Source organism: Oryzias latipes, chromosome 18 (genome assembly GCF_053564925.1).
Source record: "Oryzias latipes strain Hd-rR chromosome 18, Olatipes_Hd-rR_3.1".
Taxonomy (NCBI): domain Eukaryota; kingdom Metazoa; phylum Chordata; class Actinopteri; order Beloniformes; family Adrianichthyidae; genus Oryzias; species Oryzias latipes.
Genome location: NC_136254.1, coordinates 30,733,349 through 30,752,536, shown reverse-complemented (window position 1 = coordinate 30,752,536; position 19,188 = coordinate 30,733,349).

Below are 19,188 nucleotides of genomic sequence, written 5' to 3'. Positions count from 1 at the left end.
AGGGGCACCTCAAGGGACTGTGCTCTCCCCATTCCTGTTTACCCCGTACACATCAGACTTCACCTACGACTCCCACCACTGTCATCTGCAGAAGTTCTCAGACGACAGTGCCATTGTGGGCTGTGTATCAGGGGGGGATGAGCAGGAGTACAGGGGGGTCATCTCCGACTTTGTTAGCTGGTGTGAAGTTAACCACCTGCTGCTTAACACCAGCAAGACAAAGGAGCTGATACTGGACTTCAGGAGGTCCTCACCATCACAGTCACTGGTGAACATCCAGGGTTCAGACATTGAGGTCGTGGACATATTTAAATATCTGGGTGTTCACCTGAACAACAGACTGGACTGGTCCAACAACACGGATGCTCTGTACAGGAGGGGTCAGAGTCGCCTTCACCTGCCGAGGAGACTGAGGTCGTTCGGCGTGTGCAGACAGCTGTTGAGGACCTTTTACGACACTGTGGTGGCCTCAGTGGTCCTTTATGGAGTTGTGTGCTGGGTGGGGGGCAGTGCAGGCAGAGACTTGAAGAGGCTTAACAAACTGGTTAGGAAGGCCGGCTCTGTCCTGGGCTGCACACTTGAGTCCATCGAGGAGGTGGCGGACAGGAGGATGTTAGCTAAGCTGACATCCATCATGGATAACCCCTCCCACCCCCTACACAAAACTGTAGAGGCGCTGACCAGCTCCTTCAGCACAAGACTGTTGCACCCTCAGTGTAAGAAGGAGCGCTACCGCAGGTCATTCCTCCCCACAGCCATCAGACTGTACAACACCGTGTCAAAGTGACACTCCACGGTCCCAGGGGTGTTTTTCTGTTTAGTCATTGATTCATTTACTTTTGTTGTAGTTGTTGTTTTTCAATTTTAAATTGTTTTTTGTTCCTGAACAGTTGTTTGTTTTTGTTTTTGGTGTGAACTTCATTAGTTATTTCTGTATTTTGAAAAAATTTGTAATGTTTTTTTACAGTCTACATGTATTGCAGACCGCATGTTTTTTACACTTTTGCAGCTGTATTTATTTAATATTTAATATTTATTTCTTTATTTAATAAGAATCTCATTTTTGATAATAATTTTTCATAATAATTTTAGTAATATTTTTAATGATCTAATATAAATGTCATTTGTGATGTCCTTTATTGATGTTATATTATATAGATTATTTCTGAATGTCGTGTTGCTGCCACAGAAATGAAATTTCCCCATTGTGGGATTAATAAAGTCATCTATCTATCTAGTGGAAATGAGGCTTTATTGACTGGATTTGGTCTTCTTACACGACACGATTGTTGTGTGTGTCTAGTTAAGCTACAACCAACTTGCGTTGCTTTGTTTTACCGTTGATCAAAAGGTCTTTTTGTTGCCCCTCACATCCCTTCCAGGAGGTTAAGTAGGCTCTTGACATACTTTGTGGCCATAAAATTATGTCGGGATGATCAGATTAGTACTGACATGGTTTAGCCTCAGAAGTTTTTGGTCTGCCTGTGTGTCTTTCAGTGCATTTTATAGAGTTAAGCTCATAAAGAGTTAATGATGTTTGGCAGGAAACTGAAATTCCAGCTTCTGAAATTTCCACAATTCTGACTAAGAGTTTTTTTTTTCTACTTTATTTTCAACCTCAGAGACGGTCTGGTTGTTTGTGTTGGATGTGCTCTCCTCCACGTACACACACTGTCCCTCGGCGTAGATACACACATTTATTGAAGATGCGTTGCTACCCTTTTTACACAAACAGAAGTTCAAACATGGACCAGACAAACGCACACAATTGCAAACAGACGAGCAGCTTGTGCACGCACACACACTCCAGTAACATTCTTCTTCTCGTACCATCCCCGGCTCTCCCAAGATTCTGATGACATTGTTCTGGTCATACGGAAACAATTTCAGCGCAGGGTCATACGGGAGTGATTGTGCTCCACTAAGCCAGTTTGGCCTGTTCTACACTTTGATATAAACCGCCCCCCTACTGTTTGACCTCCTCTGTGAAAACACACATGCACACACTTTTTGTGTGAGTTATATCTTGGCAACAAGGTGGCATATAAACTAACTAGGGTTTGGGAAATCTCTAACTTTGTTGCCTGGATTTTTCCCTTTCTTTAGGACTTTTATGTATTTTTAATCATATATTTCCATTCCTCTTCGAGGACGTTCCCGTTGAGATGCCACAGAAAAATCCATGAAGGTGGGAAGGCATTTAGAACTCTACCTCCAGCAAAGGTCATCTTGACTGTATTGGTACAATCTTACACTATTCCATTTTGAGTTCTTTGGAGTGACAGAAACAGTTTTTTATTTTATTTTATTATTATTATGTTTTTCAGGGGTTAACTGTCGTTTCATTGCAGATTGATCTAGGATTCAACTAATCTTTTTCCGTGCAACAATCAAAATCCCTACAATACAAAAACACACTGCAGGAATATAAGAACACAAACCCAGTACTTCTCAATTATTTTTTGTAAAGCGCCCCCCCCCAGGAAAAAATAAAATCATTATCTATAATAATTTTATAAGTAGACATAAAATTGTAGCCTTTTTAACATTTACTAAAAAAAGCAAGTTTATAGTCTAACATAGAAACAAAAAGCTTAAAGTGCCTGAAATAAAAAAATCTGTCATTGCTTATTTTGAAACAATTTGACCAACTGAACCATTTGATGCTGAGAAAAAACAATTTAATCAATAAATAAAATTAAATGTAAATTGATCGGAAACGTTAACACAGCAGCACCAATATATTTAACGTTTGAGTCTGAAAAAATAGGTAAATAGCATTGTGCTGACACAGCAGTTTTCCCTCGTCACTGTAGTCACAGTGAATCCAAGCGCCGGATAAGCTTCGTCATAATTCCCCGTCTTAGCTTTTGGGAGACTTTCATTCTGTTTTTGCCTCTGTCTCTCTCCGCCTTTCTTTTGGTAACGGTTACATATTCTCCATGTTGTCTCTCGAGGAGTTTGTTGACAGTAATTTAAAAAGTTTTAAACACCCACGTAAGCGTGTGACGCTGTAACTTTATACACGACGTTAGTAATGTGTTGCATAACAGTGCAAAGGCGACATGAAAAGCCACTTTTCTCCGCGTCTTAACCAGCTGATTAACGCTGATCGTGTAAATGGTAGAAGAGTTTTGGCAGGTGTGTTATTTAGACGTCACCGCTGACATCTCGGGTGTTAAAGAGTCTTTTCTTTTTATAATCTCAAAAAATCTTTTTTTTAAATTAGACTTGAAACATCAGATGATTTCCTCTTTCTTTTTGACTGGCTTTAACATTTACTCGATCATCACAGTCTCCTTTTTTACTGTTTGACAAGCTTCTATTCATTCAGAGGCGAAGTGCCTTTGGAACTCTTCCAGTCCAGTTTGACTGTAATTTCATAATTTGCTACTATGAAGTTAGAGTGAATTAGGAGGAAAAGGAGCTGATTTGTCCAACAAATACATCACTGGAGGGTTGGAAGTTTTTTTTATTTTACCAAAGAGGTCCCCTTCATGTTCTTTTATGTTTAGATCCCCTGAATTATTTAAAAGAATATATAAAATGTGGATTTTTGTTTTTTCACCTTTTCAGACTACTTGGACTCTAAAGTTTTCCTTCTTTTTGCCTCAAATCTATCTAAACTTGTTTTCATTTTCCTCTCATTCATCTTCGCTTTGCCCTCTGGAACACCTCAACCACCTCCAGACATCCATTTCTTCCCGACGACTATTACAGTAATGTGGGTGTATTTATGCTTTCCCCCAACTGCACTGTTTCTTTGTCGAGCCTTCCTGGGTCTCTTCATCACCTCAACCTCATATAATCTGTAAAAACAAATGAATTCAGCCACTTGTAAAAGCCTTTTGGCTGTAGCACTCTCCTCTTATGCAATACTGCATTGAAAAACTGCATTACTGATACTTTGGTGTATTTATTCACAGTGGGAGGACATGTGTTTGGGATTATAATGGGACTTCCTGTCAAAACAGAGGAACATGCTGTTCTGTTTGCATAAATAACAAACAGTTTTGATGTGATGTCTAATTTCATCCATTAAAAATGCTTCATTTTCATTGATTTATCTTTTGTTTTGGTTCTAACGGGTCTTTAATGTGGGAAGAGTCTTAATCCTCGGGTCAGATTCTTCTTCTTTTATTTCCGTCAGTCATTGTCGCCTATCTTTATGTGTTGAGAGCCCCAACAATCCCACAGTTTCCCGATAAAGTGCAGTAAAGGAAGTTTCTGTTTGTTGGATGAATAGAATTCATCTCTCACAACCTGCGTTTAAAACAAACCCATATCATCCTGGCTCTACCACCGTGCTTCACAATACCTATCAGGTCTCTCTGCAAAAATATGTGTATTTACTCTGAACTATGGGATAACGTCTGTCTACCTATGTTCCAGCTTTCTGTTGTTCCAGTTACCAACGGGCATTTAGTCCAGCGTAATATTATACATTCGTGGTGTGTAAATAGCAAGAATGCTCATAGAAAAATAGCAAAATGACGTGAATGGTAAACAGTGTATACTTATACAGTGCTATACTGCCTTCTGAGAAGGCCCAACGTGCTTTACAGTTGCATTATACCATGGTGAATACTCTATTCTGATTGGCTGCTGGGTGTGCATTAAAAAGTGATATACCACAGGATAACCGCACGGTGAAAAAAGAAGTTCCGGTCACCTAGCTTAAATGTTTTGTATCACTTCGCCGGCTTCTTTAAAACAACCTTTTGCTTCATCATTTGGACAAAACATCGCTTTATATCACCGAATCTTGACTGCGGCACCGCACCACGTAACAAGGGGGAAAAAAAGGGATAATGCACACTTCGTCGGCCATTAACCCTTACTTCACCCATGCACACACACACATTAACACATTTATGGCAGCTCCACTGCCAAACACTGCTTGGTCAAGACACTGGTTCAGTGTCTTGACCAAGAACACTTCGACACATGAACAGGCAAGGTGGGAACCGAACGTGCAATATTCTGACCAGAGGTTGAACGCTCTACCTCTGCACCACGGCTGCCCCAGTGGGCGGCGTCCATTATCACTTTTTAATGGATACCCTGCAGCCAAATAGACTTGAATATTCGACCGTACCAATATTACAATGGATATTTACTCTATTGGATTAAGACTATTTACCAAGAACCGCTTTTTATTGTTAAATCTGGCATTGGTTGTTCCTTGAAGGCTCAAGAATTAGCGTCTTTCTACACACACATTAAAACAGAAGTCCAGACTCTCTTAAGTTCATCAAATGGCAGAAAATAAAGTCAAAACAATCATGAATTAAGAAATCGACCTATGTCTTGACTTAAGGACTTGTCGTTTGTTCGTCTTCTTCACCAAATCGCCCAAACCCGAGTTTTTCTGTGTGAATATTAACCATTTTCTCCTGCTCAGCTCTTCCTCGAGCCACAAGTCTTCTGCTTTCCTGCTGAACCTTCAGCTTTTAGGGTTGAAATAAACCAATATGTAGCTCTTGGCGCTGAACGCCAGTCAAACCCAGAATGCCGGTTGGGAACGCTCCACGGCTTTTCCGCAAAAAAGTGAGGAGACGGGCGAAGCCAAACTATAAAGAACCGCTCTGGTCGCCTTCACTGCAGATCTGCTTCTCTCCTCAGTCGCTTCATTAGCAAAGACGGCCCTTTATGATGTGTTTACGACCGAATACCTGACTCTGAATGTACTTAAGCTTAAATCAGAAAGAGGTGAAAGGCGGTTTGAGTGCGTCTGGCACATGAGTGACACACGGGAACCAACGTAAACGGAAGGTAAGTGAGTCCACGCTTCGCCGGTCAAATATCTGAACGAAGGAAACTTGTGTTTTCCATCACAGCAGGACATGTCATTAATGTGGACAGATGCTGAGGCTGCTGACATCAAAATAAATCAGTTTATTCTTCACACACAGCCTCAGCCAAATTCATCAAGTCGATAGAATTCTGCTCGGTGGAAGTTACAGTTACAGTTAAATATCAAATGCTTTTTTGGTCATATTTTAAGCTTCACTTGATTTTTTTTTCCCATAATCCCCCCCTCTTTCCTATGTCCAGAAAAAAGTCTGGCCCAAAGCTGGAGGACGCCATCATGGAAACACATGCAAACACGCATGTTCAGGACGGCTTCATGTTCAGGACGTTTTCAGCCCCTCAGGGAAGCAGAACCGGGTCTGAATCTGCAAGGACCCAAAGAATCGTGGTACCGGAGAGAAGACAATCAGACGGAGAAGGATGAGGAGGAGCGCTGCGGTTGAGAAACCAATCCAGACACAAAACAGAGATCTGGAGTACAGAGGTGGCAGGACTGAGAAAGGGGTAAAAGAAGAAAAGAAAATGTTGCCACGTGAAGATCAAAGTGAGAAAAAAGATGAAAAGGACAGCAAAAGGATGTCAGCGCAGATGTTTGGTCTTCTTTAAAGTTGTGTGGTTTCTTTGCATGCACCATAAATCCTGAAACCACAGCAGACAATGCTTTTTATTTATTTATTCATCTTTGACAATAGGATGATGAGCCGTTTCTTGGTAAATGGCGTCTTTAGTGTGTTTGCTTGATCTGGAAAAGCTTTCTTAGTGGTCATCCCGATGGGATTGAACTCCTTGAGAGGCCCGTCATTACATCACAGAGTTATTTACTGCTGTTTCTCTGGATTTTGTCTCGGTGCATTCCCTTGTTTGCATTTGTCTGTGTTGGACCGGAGCCGGAGACCGTCCTGAGATAGTTTGAAGAACTTCTTTCCTCAGTAGAATACCTGAAAGCTTCTCAGGTTCTCGTTTTTCCTGCCATTTAGAAACGTTTCTCTGTTCATTAGATGGTTTTTTTTTGTTATATCATTTTCTGGTGCCTGTTTTATTGTATATAGAGGCTTTTACATTAGATTGTACTTTCGACAGCTCATTGACTTGAGACATTCTGTAATTGTCTGAGGGCTAATATGCATCTGACTGGACGGTGCAGGGAATCCAGTGTTGACAGACATAACTCTTCAACTGTATATGCAACTATCGCAATTCCAACGGATAACGGTTGAACGATTATGAAAGTTCAAAGAGCGTGCGTTAGTTGCTATGGCCGGGAACAATTCCTGTGTAATTTAAAGACCCGCTGTGATGAAAAATGTGCTTTTAACATGTTCTTGTGGCATTTTTCTCATGATGGAGGACATACATAAAGAAAATTAGGCTTAAAATTGCATTTCTGAATATTTCTTCAATTAAATTGTTGTGAATCAGGAGCAGACGAAAGAATGCTGTTTGATTAATCTGATGCATCCGCTAGTAGACAACTAGGTCCATGTAGATCTTCGTTTTCCTCGTCTGAGCTGACATTTGGCTCGAAACTGCACGGCTGGATAGCTTCAAATCCTGCTCACCATTTTTGTTGCACTACTAATGTTAGGTTGTGGGTGTGAGGGACTGTAAGCTAGCGGCAAAAATCAGGCCTCAATGGCCGGCCTCCTGCTGGCTTTCCAGAAACGCTGCCTTATCTGCTGTGGATTACCTGGATCAGGTGTGTTCAGCCAATAAGAAGCTTCAAAGGCAGGTGGGTTGGAAAACATGTTGTCTACCTGCCTTCGAGAGCTCTCGGTCTCAGGGAGGTAGGCAGCGTTTCCGCTTACAATTCAGAGGTGAATTTTTAATGAACTGCTGGCGCTCTGCAGAAAATATGTCCTCGAAAAAAAAACAATATCATAATCATCATTAAAAAACCACTGGAAACACTTTGACAATAGATCCAAAGATGATTGGAGTGGGATTTTAAAGGGTTAAACACCTGGCCAACAACAACAGACCTGTTGTCTAGCAATTCTCGATTGTTTAGAACTCTTGAAACGACTACCAGTGGATTTCTTTGCTTCTTACTAATTTTAGGTAGTTTTAATGCCAGACATTACACAAGCCAGTCTGACCAAACCCTCCCTTATCCAGTTTGACTTTTTAATGTGATTCCCATTTTTCTAGCTCTTGATCGACATCATGAGATTAAAACAAATTGTTTGATAATGGCTGAGTCAGACCCCAGTGGAGATGCACACCCTTTGAGCAGTGTGTCCTGAAAATAAAACGTTTATCTGGATTATTCCAATCAAATAAAGATCTAAAGACTTCACTGTTTATCTTGGAGAAGTTTGGGTTCCAAATGTAGTTCTTTTCTTTCGTCCTTTTCTTTCTAACTTCCAGAATCGCCAACACATTTGTTGATTCTTGGCTTGGAGACAGGAAGGGCCGACCAAATCGAGGTCCTTTGTTAACCGAGGCTCCGCGGGGTCTGGAACTGTGCGGATGGTCCGTGTCTTCAGGGCTGATTCAGACTGGAGGATGATTAGAGTGACCATCAGGCCAACTTTGTGGTGGTCCAGTTGGAGAGGAGCAGAATTGAGTCAAACAATCTGTACTTGGAAAGGTGCTTAGGACAAAACGAGAAGTCAAATAAAAGAGGCTTGTTTTTATGACAGAGTTTGGTTAATTAAATGCAAACCTTGTTATTAATCACCTTCCTTTTATTGCAGAGTGTGTAAATGTGGGCCGTTAAAGCAAAAAAGAATCAAAGCTCTCCTGTTCAAAAATAACAAAGGCTACACTTTTAAATATAAGTTTTTAGGTTTCAGGTTCCTGCTGCTGAAATGAAATTTCCATGTAATGTTTAGATTAGTCTGTTAATAGAACCGCAGTCTCAAAACAGAATTCATCCGTCCCCCTTTTTAAAGTAGGTCTGCAGAATGAGCTGTGACATCTGCAGGGTTGTGGCCTTACCCTACCTGGAGTCGAGCTCCACCTTTACGCCTTTATTTTACAAGGCTATGTTGGGTTTATCAGTATTTCTGTGGATTCTTTAGTAGTCTAACTACCATTGAACTCAAAAGTGTTACTCATATATTCTGTAAACTTGTTGTGCCTCAAGGAAAAGTCTATAGTTGGAATCCCTGACGATAGGTTCTTAAATTCTGGCGATGCTGCATACTTGACATCACACTTTGGGTCACAAGTGTCAAACTCCACGCCTCAAGACCCAGAGGCCTGCCTGCCATTGAAGCTTCTTATTGGCACAACCCACCTGATCCAGGTAACCAGCGCGAAGTAGGGCAAAAAAAATCTGCAGAATTGCAACTCTTAATTATTGCCAGTTCCGTTAAAACTTTCCATAGTTGTGTGATTTATAGAGGGCGGGGCCATAAATAATTGGGATGCAACGATTTTCCTTCCCCATGATTTAGTTCAAAACTTGGTTTTTGGGTCACAGCTTTGTTTCAGGTTGATATATGATTTGTGTATTACAAAACAACAACAAAAAAATGTAGAACTGGGGAAAAACCTGGTTTTAATTAGCTTATAAATGAGTAACAATTAAGAAAAACATTTTAGTTGGCCTTTCCCAGTCTTGGTGTGAAGTAATAAAACAATATGCCTCAATAAAAGTAGGTGGCTTCGTGTCGAACATTCAAAGCATTTGATTGACAGTTTCTCCCGGGCCCACTTTAAGTGGTAGGGGTGTGGTATTCTAACGTGCTCACTCCTGATTGGAGAGAGTGGTTGCCATAGAAATATAGACGGACCAATGTATACGCCTTACTGAGGACATCTGGTTCCGATAAGGTAACGGACGTATCGGGGAGAAATGGGAACTGAAATGACTTAATTTGGTTGGAACCGGAAGCATTTTCTGTGGGTGACGTTACATGCGATTCATCCGGTTATATCATACAGTCAGTGGGTGGCAGCTAATATGGATGGTCATCTTCCGGAGGGATTTACACATCATGCAATCAGAGCTGCTGCCACTACCCTGTGGCCGCCTAGCTGTCACCCGATTTCGTGATGGCGTCCCCCCCAGCCCGACTGATACCTGACTGCCACCGTCTACATTAATGACCATGTCATGATTTTCAAAATATCGGGCAATGACATGAAATCGTAAAAATTCTGCTGATGGTAGTTGTATATTTGACCGTAGCCTAAATTGCCCCTCAACCCAACAGTAGATGGGACAGGCTCCGGTGACCCCGTGACCCCGAAAGGGATCCATTGGGATCAGGAAGTGGATAGATGGAAGTTTTTAAAAGTCCTTGACGGCTCAAGTCTATATTTTCAGTGGAAGTCCCACTAGTCTCTGAAACTGTTTTTCTCCATGAATATCTGTTCTCCACAGATAAATAGACTCAATTCTGACATGACAAGTATTAGCATTTACGTCCCATTTGCATTGGTCTGTAACTCAGCATTGATCTAAGTGTTCACATGTAATTTAGGCATCAGGGTTTTGTTTTTTAATAGGTTATGGTGGCAGGTCAAAGTTTAAAGTCGGAAGGATTTCAGGCCCTGGCAGACCTCTTTAATCTCATCAAGAGTTACGTCACACTTTCTTCCATCGGTTGTGACTCAGATCAAAAAGCAGCACACTTTTCTTTTCACAGGCCACCAGAGGAATCAAAAGCTTGGATATGAGGACTCAGGACCTCCCTTATATCACTGTCTGTTAGCTTTGAACTTGAAGAATTGTCTTTCCTTGTTTTTCTTTCTAATCCAGATTTCCGTCATCACTTCTTTTGTCTTTCTCTTCCTTCTCCTCTCTGCCCTCCAGTTGACTCGTCTCTTCGTTAACTCTGTTTAGAGACCAGAAAACCAGCTTGGCTCTTTTAGCCTCCCAGTGCCCCTATTTAAACTGCAGACAAACAAACACAAAGGACACATGCAACACAAACAACAGCACACAGGCGCAAACACAAGCCCACAAGAACGTGACACCCACAATGGAAATGCACATGTTTGTTAGAAGCCTGTCCCCGCTGACTTTCAGCGCAGTGGTGTGTTTATAGTGCGTTTGACCCCGTGCACTACGACATCGTTGGCTTATTAAATCGCACACAAAAGCGTTCGTGCCGACGCTCTTTAACAACGACCGAGCCTCAGCATTTTATTGATCTCAGGTCGTGCTATCAGAAAAATGGCGAGAAAACCCGGATAGCGCTCTGGATTTCTGGGTGCTTGTTTGCAGAATACAAACTGTTGAGATGTTTTATTTATTTATTTTCCCACCGCCAATGACTTAATCCTCCTTTCGTAACCCATCTAAACCCACTCTAAGGAAGGTGCGCCTCTTCATGGCTGCTCCACAGTAAACCTTGAACTGTCTGTGAGCATTTCTGTTGTCTGTCTGATCTTGGTTTGGGTTGTTCTGAAACCATGTTCAATATTGGGGGAATTTCCCCTTTGTGGGATTAATAAAGTTATATCCTATCCCCATCCCTATCCCTATCCATATTCTATCCTATCCTATCCTATCCTATCCTATCCTATCCTATCCTATCCTATCCTATCCTATCCTATCCTATCCTATCCTATCCTATCCTATCCTATCCCTATCCCTATCCCTATTCTATCCTATCCTATCCTATCCTATCCCTATCCCTATCCCTATCCCTATCCAAATTCTATCCTATCCTATCCTATCCCTATCCATATTCTATCCTATCCTATCCTATCCCTATCCTATCCTTTCCAGCCTTATAATAAATATTACAACTAGAATTTAAAGTAAAAATAAGTTAAGTCTTTCAAACAGGTATCCAGTTCTAACAAACTCAACAGAGAATCTTTTAAGTCCTGAGAAACTTGTTTGGGACGAACTGAACCTTGATGAGACGGATCTTCTGCCGTGTTTGCTCTAATCCTATTGTACCACTGTCCCCCTGAGCAAGGCAGTAACACGGGATCCAGTGGTCACTTGAGTTACATTCCGAATGTAATATCAAGGTGGTAGGCCGCTCGGTGAGCCTAAGGAGTGAAAATGTCCATGTGATACATGTGCACTCCTTGCATACAGCCTGACTGAAATTACAACCATCTAGAGACCCAGACAACCCAAAAACCCGCAGCACCTGTTCAGATCAAGTCCTCGTACAGAGTAGCAATCAAAAATTTAAGTTTTGTTCTTTAGACAAAATTTCTTGGAGAAAACTTGGCATTATAGAAATGAAAACCTTACAAAAATCCTGCTCCGTCTTAATCGTTCCCTTTTGCTTTGTCTCCTGATTAGATTCTTTCATCTTGTATTTTTTCTTTCCTTCCTTCCTTTTATCAGTTTATATTCCTTCTTCTGGCCTAACAGCAGCTTTTCACTTCATCAAATGTTCTTCAGCAGGTTTTGTTGGACGCCGAAGCCTCCAAAGCTAACAAGAACTGGAGCCCTCTCGCAGCAGCATCCATCCTCCTCCGTCCCGCCGCGGCAGAGCGCTCTCTTGGGTCCTGAAGACAAACACATTCCCTCCTTATTTGGCCCTTTGTTTGCATCTGTTTTATGTTGGGCTTCTCTGTGACTCCAGAAGTTTGTCCAACTTCTCGAGCTGTCTTTGGTTTACGTGTGAGCAAAAATGCAAAACAATAAATAGAGTTTTGTGCCCAGTTGAGATTAAACAGAGCTCTTTTTTTTGTTTGTTGTTTGCCGGTTAAATGACCTGGATTCAAAGCTAGTTTGTTCTTTCAGATTATCCTCATTGTTTGGATCAGATGACGCAGATGTGAACTTTAGAGAAACATCTCTGCTCATTGTTACATTTTTAAAGAAGGATTTTTCAAACCATATTTTCTCTGACATTCTTTCATCTTTTCCTCCTTTGTTCCTCCTGAGTTACTCTCAATGCAGATTTTTACCCCCAAAAATGGAAAGATGAGACATTTCATGGTCAGTGTGTGCGTGTTTGTGTAACTTTCTATGCTCTGTTTTCTGTGGTTAGACAGAAGGTTCTGGAAAAGTGAATGGTTTACAGAACTTGAAGGATCATTATCTTTTTATGTCTCCAGGAACTTATGGACCATTTGAGACGAAGGTTTTTGGACAGACGGTGAAGATGAGAAGTTTATCTGTGAATTTGATCATTTCCCAAAGTCAGAATCAGGAATTAAAATCTTCCTAAATCAACCTATTCAGGTTTATTTGTGGATTAAATTACCTAACAATCATTTCCTGCAAAGTCATTTTGGTGTTTAGTATAAAACGAGAAGCAGTACAAAACGAGTTTTTTTTTAGCAAAAAGTAGCAACAGAGGACGATCAGTTTTCCTAAAACTACTGCTTAGCAGTGACCAATCCAAAGTTACATTTTCATGTCTGAATTAGACGAATCTGTCAAGAAACTTCAGTACAATAAAATTCCACTTATTTGAAGATTACTAAACTAAAACCATTTCAATTTAAACAGGAAAACCAAGAAAAAATACCCAATGAGGATGATTATATTCCTATTTAACCCTTGTGCTAGCATTTTACCATTGGGAGTGGGGTCATCTAGACCAGTGTTTTTCAACCTTTTTTGAGCCACGGCACACTTTAACCTTGACAAAAATCCCGCGGCACACCAGCATCCAAAAAAATAGATAAATAAAAAAAAAAAAAAAAGCTCAGTCTGTATTGATCTACAGCCGTTCTGCAATCTCACGTGCATTTTTGTGATAAATGTTGCATAAAAAGCTGGAAGCTGCAGCTGTTTTTTCTAAAAGATGTATTAAAAATTAAGTCAAAAGATTCAAAAACTGTTTGATGTGTGTTCGTTGTTTTAAGACGTTAAGAGGAGAGACTCATTGTGCGCTAAGACAGTCACTTTACTGCATCATGGGAGATGTAGTGCCCGTAATCCGCCGACCGCAGTAAGACCAGCGTCTTTGAGCTTCATGGTTTTGTTCACTTGTTCCAGTCTGATACCGGATTCTGTGGAAAGCTACACCGCTAAAGACGAGCTTTAGCTGGTATTTTTGTTAGAACAGAGAGACTTTTTTGCGCTAAATCGAAACAAGGAAGTGAAGACTTTAACCACTTCTGATTGGTCAGACTGATGACATGTGATTTAGCCTTCAAGAATGATTGGTGGAGACAGTTAAAGGGGCGGGACTTTTCTTTACACACTTATAGCTGCAGCTAAATCGCGGTATCCCGTTATTCTTATCAAAATGTCTTTAATAGAATCATATAAACACAAAGAAAAAATAATTTTATGATATTTCATATTCTTAACTTCTCAGTGTTTTATCAGGGCCTGTTTGGATGAACAAAGAGCTGATTTCCTGGAGATGGTAATTTCTTTTAGATCAGTTAATGAGGGCAATTTCTCACGGCACACTAGTGTGCCGCGGCACACTGGTTGAAAAACACTGCTCTAGACCCACTAGACAGTGCGCTGAACCTTTTTTCTTCAATGATTTGTGATCTTCACTGGTGTCCATGGATTACATGAAATCTTTCCACCTTTATCCACCTTTGTCCTGGTAGGGAGAACACGTCGATGTAAGGGTGGGGTCATCTAAAATAGCACAAGGGTTAATCCAAATCCAGATTATCATCCCTGTAATTTGATTATTTATAAAAAATATCAACAGATAAACTTTCAGTTCTGAACGACCAATCAGGGGACTGTAAAGCAGAACTCTGATAGTAAATTGAGGAAGAAAACCTCCAGCAGAACCAGAACCCATCAGGGGGACTATGTAGACAACACATAGTGGCTGTGGTGCAGAGGTAGACCTCTGATCGGAGGTTCGCAGGTTTGATTTCCCAAAATTCCTTGGAATAGAAATGCAATAAATGCCACATTGCTGCTGGTGGGTAAAGGCTGGCGCTGTGTTAGTGTGAATGTGTGTTCATGAGTGAATGGGACTTCATCCAGGTAAAAAGGCACTATACAAGTGTTTGCCATCTACTGTGACCGTCTGGAATCAGACAGAACAGGAAAAAAAGACACAAAACACCAGAACAGTTACTACAAGATCAAAAAGAGACAACTTGCAACACATGTTTAGATCACTTGTTTTCATTTTAATGTGAATTTTCCTGAGCAAAATGAAGCAGACGTGTTCCGTTGTGGTGAGGCCGTGACCTTACAGGGTTCCGTGTTATTCAGTGAATTATTGGAACTATGAAGGTTTTTTTTGTTAATTATTATCGAGTCACTTACTACAAAAAGGATTCTCTTTCAATTTTCGATCATTTTTTTGGTTGTTTGTGAAACAAATAAGCGATAATGCCGACGAGGTGTCCATTACTAGAAGTGAGTGAACGACATGGAGGCCTGAACCACAAAGTCCATTCATTTCTGATAGTGAATACCTGGAAGGGCATTATCCCGCTTATACCATGGTCACTTATGAAAGAGTTATGTGACCCGCCCTTTTTGTACTACATTTGAACCGTACCGTAATGATAAACAACCAGTAAACCTGTCTGCTCTATGCTGCTTCATGGTCTTACCCCCCCTCTCACTATCACCCCCCTCTCTAACATACCTCTGTCTTCTTCCTTTCTTTTCTTTTCCGTCTGGTCCAACACCAAAGATTTTCAAACATGGTTGAAATGAATAAAGTTTGGCCTCAATTACAAAAGGGGTTTATTCAGACATACCTTTGGTTTGTCTGAAGATTAATAACCCCTCTTGCTAAAGTAAAATATGTCCAACACAAGAGGCCCTCAGCTCTCATCTGCCTGCCCAGCTGTTGGACAGGACAAGTTAAAAAAAAAAAAAAAAAAAAAAGAGACAAATGTGAAATCAATTATTACTACTTTAATCTTGCTGCATTTTATATATATAAATTATTAATAACAAATTATTTAAAAAACACCTATTTATTCTGCATCAATTAAAAAGGTAAACAAGACAGAGAAAGATGACCATCCAGAATTAAAATCAACATAACATTTCATCCTGTCATGTCCATCATAGAGACATTTGAAGGACTAAGACCTTTTCTACTGTCTTACTGTTGAAATAAACTGTTTCTGTTGCCCTGGTTACCAACTAGCTTTCAGACCAGCCCATTAGCATGGAGCATTCAGGCCATGTGATCGGAACTTCTTTTTTCAGGTGTCCATTATCACTATGGAAACTTTGTAGCCCTTCAGAATCCAGGATTCACTATAAGTTGCTATAAGTTAATTTAAGGAATGAAGAGGGCACTTTTCATATTTATGTACTTTAAAATCTAAGTTTATTTTCACAATTTGTCGAAGAAAATCTGTATCATTTTGAATGATTTTGTGCTCATTTTGAATTAACTGTTGATTATATCTTTGGACAACCATGACAGAATGCAGATTTCCGGTTTTAGCCCCAAATGTCCGAGCACCAACCAGCTGATTTACTGCTGTCCTGGAAAGCAAACGCCTCCATTTTACCTGAAATAAAGCACTAATAACTGTTAAAACTAAGTACAAAAAGACAAACCATCACATTTTTTGAGGTTTTCTGCATGAAACAATGCCAAACATTTTGTTCAATAAAGTTTGGTGTTGTGTTAAATTGGATCAGACTGAGAAGGAAAGGAAGGGAGAGGAAAACACAGACTGAAAGAAAATACGAGGCAATAAAACGAAAGAAAGACATTTTAATGTGAAGGAAAGCTCTCAGGTTTTGAGTTCTTGTCATCACCTTCCGAGCAGTGTGGGCCTCGAAAATCTGCTCACTCTAACCTCATATCTGGAAAACTGCTTAGTAAGGAGCAAAGCATCTGCAACGCAAAGGATGTTGAAAGTGTGGACATTTCTTCTAATTAAAGAGACAAGGAAATAACCTCGAAAACGAACAGATCTGTTGGGTTATGTGGTTAACATCTGTAAAACTCTGTTCTTTTTGAACATCTGGATTCATCAAATAACTTTTGAGCAGCAAAACCCGTACAGGAGGCCTCAGAGGCCAAAGAAAACTTTGACAGCTCCAAATGTTTTAAAAGAAAACCTGCAGTTAATGATCTTATTGGTTCTGATCAAAAACAATCAACCCTCTGACATTTCTCTGACCCTCCATGATTCACCTCAGTTAGCCCAGTCTCCACCAGTTAGGGAGTATTTGACATTTACGGTTTCGTGGAGTCAAATATTAACAAAAAATAAGAAAAAAATCGGTGAAACTGCCCTCAGGCGTGGGTACGGGCTGTCTGCTGGTAAAAAAAAAAAAGGTCAAACCGGTACGGGTTAGACAGGTGGCCACACGATATATCAAGATTGTAGGACGCTCAGTGACAATGTTCATTCGCGTTTTTTCTATGGGCATACCGCGGGCGACAGGTCGTAGTGAACACTTAACCAATACGAGAGGGGGAAGTAGCAGAAATTACAGTCGTGTTTTGCCTAGTTTTCATTTTTTTTAACCTCTTTGAAACCCGTGGACTGCACAAGCAGCTCGTTAGTGCTGTTCGTGTGATAAGTGCGTGCTCATCGCGTGCAGCCTGAATGTTAGAAACGAGGAAATAAGACAAAGTGTAGGTTGCATGGACTCCTAAGGGAACTTACCTACCACGTGCACACACTGTGCATGCAACCAGCATTTGCGTCCGGTCACTAAGGGGCCAGTACTGACTTCTTTCTAGCAAACAGAGTGTCTTAAGGGCACTGCTGGGTGCAGCTTAAATGAATTAGCCTCACAAATACTTTACGATACACTTACCGCATACACAAAAATAGTACATTCTATTTTCATGACACCCTTTGAAGTGGTTGTATGGAACTCAAGGGAACTACTAAAGGACACTTCCTGTCTATGACCTTCCGCGGTCACAGACAACCCATGTGACTTATGCTTTAAATCATAAACTGTTTTTTTGTAGAGGCATGATTAAACCCTCCCCAGAGCTCTAAAACCTTCAATAATGTCATTGGAATCTAGAATAACACAAATGGATTTATTTCATAAAAATCTTTTGGACCAATGAGTTGAATTGTAACGCCACCAAAGCGTTCAGCCTACGGCCATTTTTCCAGCTTTCTTGTTTCCTTCCTTCCTGTCCTGGGTCGTCTAATGCCAGTTTGGCTGACCCACCCCCACCCCAGAAAAGTTTAAATCATTAAAATCTTTGTTCTCCAATTTATCACTTTATTGTTGCAAACTGTACAAATATTTTCATCCTCAAAACTTAAATAATAGTTGGTGTTTGATTATATTCCACCATTTAAAGTTGTTTTTTTTTTTTTTTACTTTTGTGTACAATTTTTAAGTAGGACAGGTGACTGTACATGAGAACTGGACTGAGTGGCCCCTCCCCCCTGACAGTCCAACAGGAAGTGCCCACTGGCTCCAAGAAGCCAAAATCCCATAGACCTATATAGAGAAAAAACAACTATTACTCATTCATTGTATTGGTCAGAATAACCATTCTTGCTCTGCTACATTTCTTTATATGTTTTTGATAATCTGATTTTTTTTCAGGATATTTTGTCTGTAGTTCAAGTTATAAACTGACCAATCAGATGCCTCAATGAAAGTATGTGGTGCCTGCTGGCGCCCTCATCCAACATTTAAAATGCTTGATGGACACATTCTCGCTTTAACGTGATGGAGGTGTGGACCTCTAACAAGCTTGCTCCTGATTAGGGAGAATGGTTACCATAGAAACAATGACTCATACTGACTTAGATCAATCACTGCTTACTAGCTCCAACATCGCGGTGTCCGTACTATGGGAGTCCAAAAATAAACTACTTTCTATGGGTGGCGTCACACTAACTGGTTCCAGTTCTCAGATACAGTGGAGGAGTTGAACAGTTGACAGAAGCACAAAATTATAATCCAATTACTAGCAGGCCTGCCCCATTATGGACGACCCTTATTTTAATGCATTTACTGTTTACTCCTTCTCCAAAGGTGTACCCCATGGCTTAGTATTGGGAAAATTTTCTGTTTTCATTAAAATAATTCAAAACAATCATGGTGGAAATAAGGACAGACGGACGGAAGGTCATTCAAAGTCTTCTGGTCAGTAAAATAAAACCAGTTTGGCAGGTGCAAGTTTTGTTATGACAAGGTCTTTTAGGGTAAAACTGAGAGCATTAAAATATATGTATCTAAACATATCATCAGAGAATGGAGTGACAGATTCCACTCAGGCAAGGCAAGAAGGAATCTTAAACTATGATTATTTGAAGAATGTAGATGTTTTTTTTAAAGAAAAAAAGAAGTAAAAATGCACTCAAAGTGTTTCAGTTACAGGAATTCTCCTAACAAACCCCCATGGACACAACTGACTGAATCCAAGAATTCTGACCGCAGTCTGTGTGTGTGTTTGCATTATTTTGAGCTTTTGGCATCAATGGTAGGATAGATTTCTCCTCATCCTCTTGGACTGTGTAACACGCTGTGTTTGACTGTAGTGAAGAAAACAAAAGAAATGTGATCTGTGAACCTGTGAAAGACGACCAAGGCTTTTTAAATAGCTG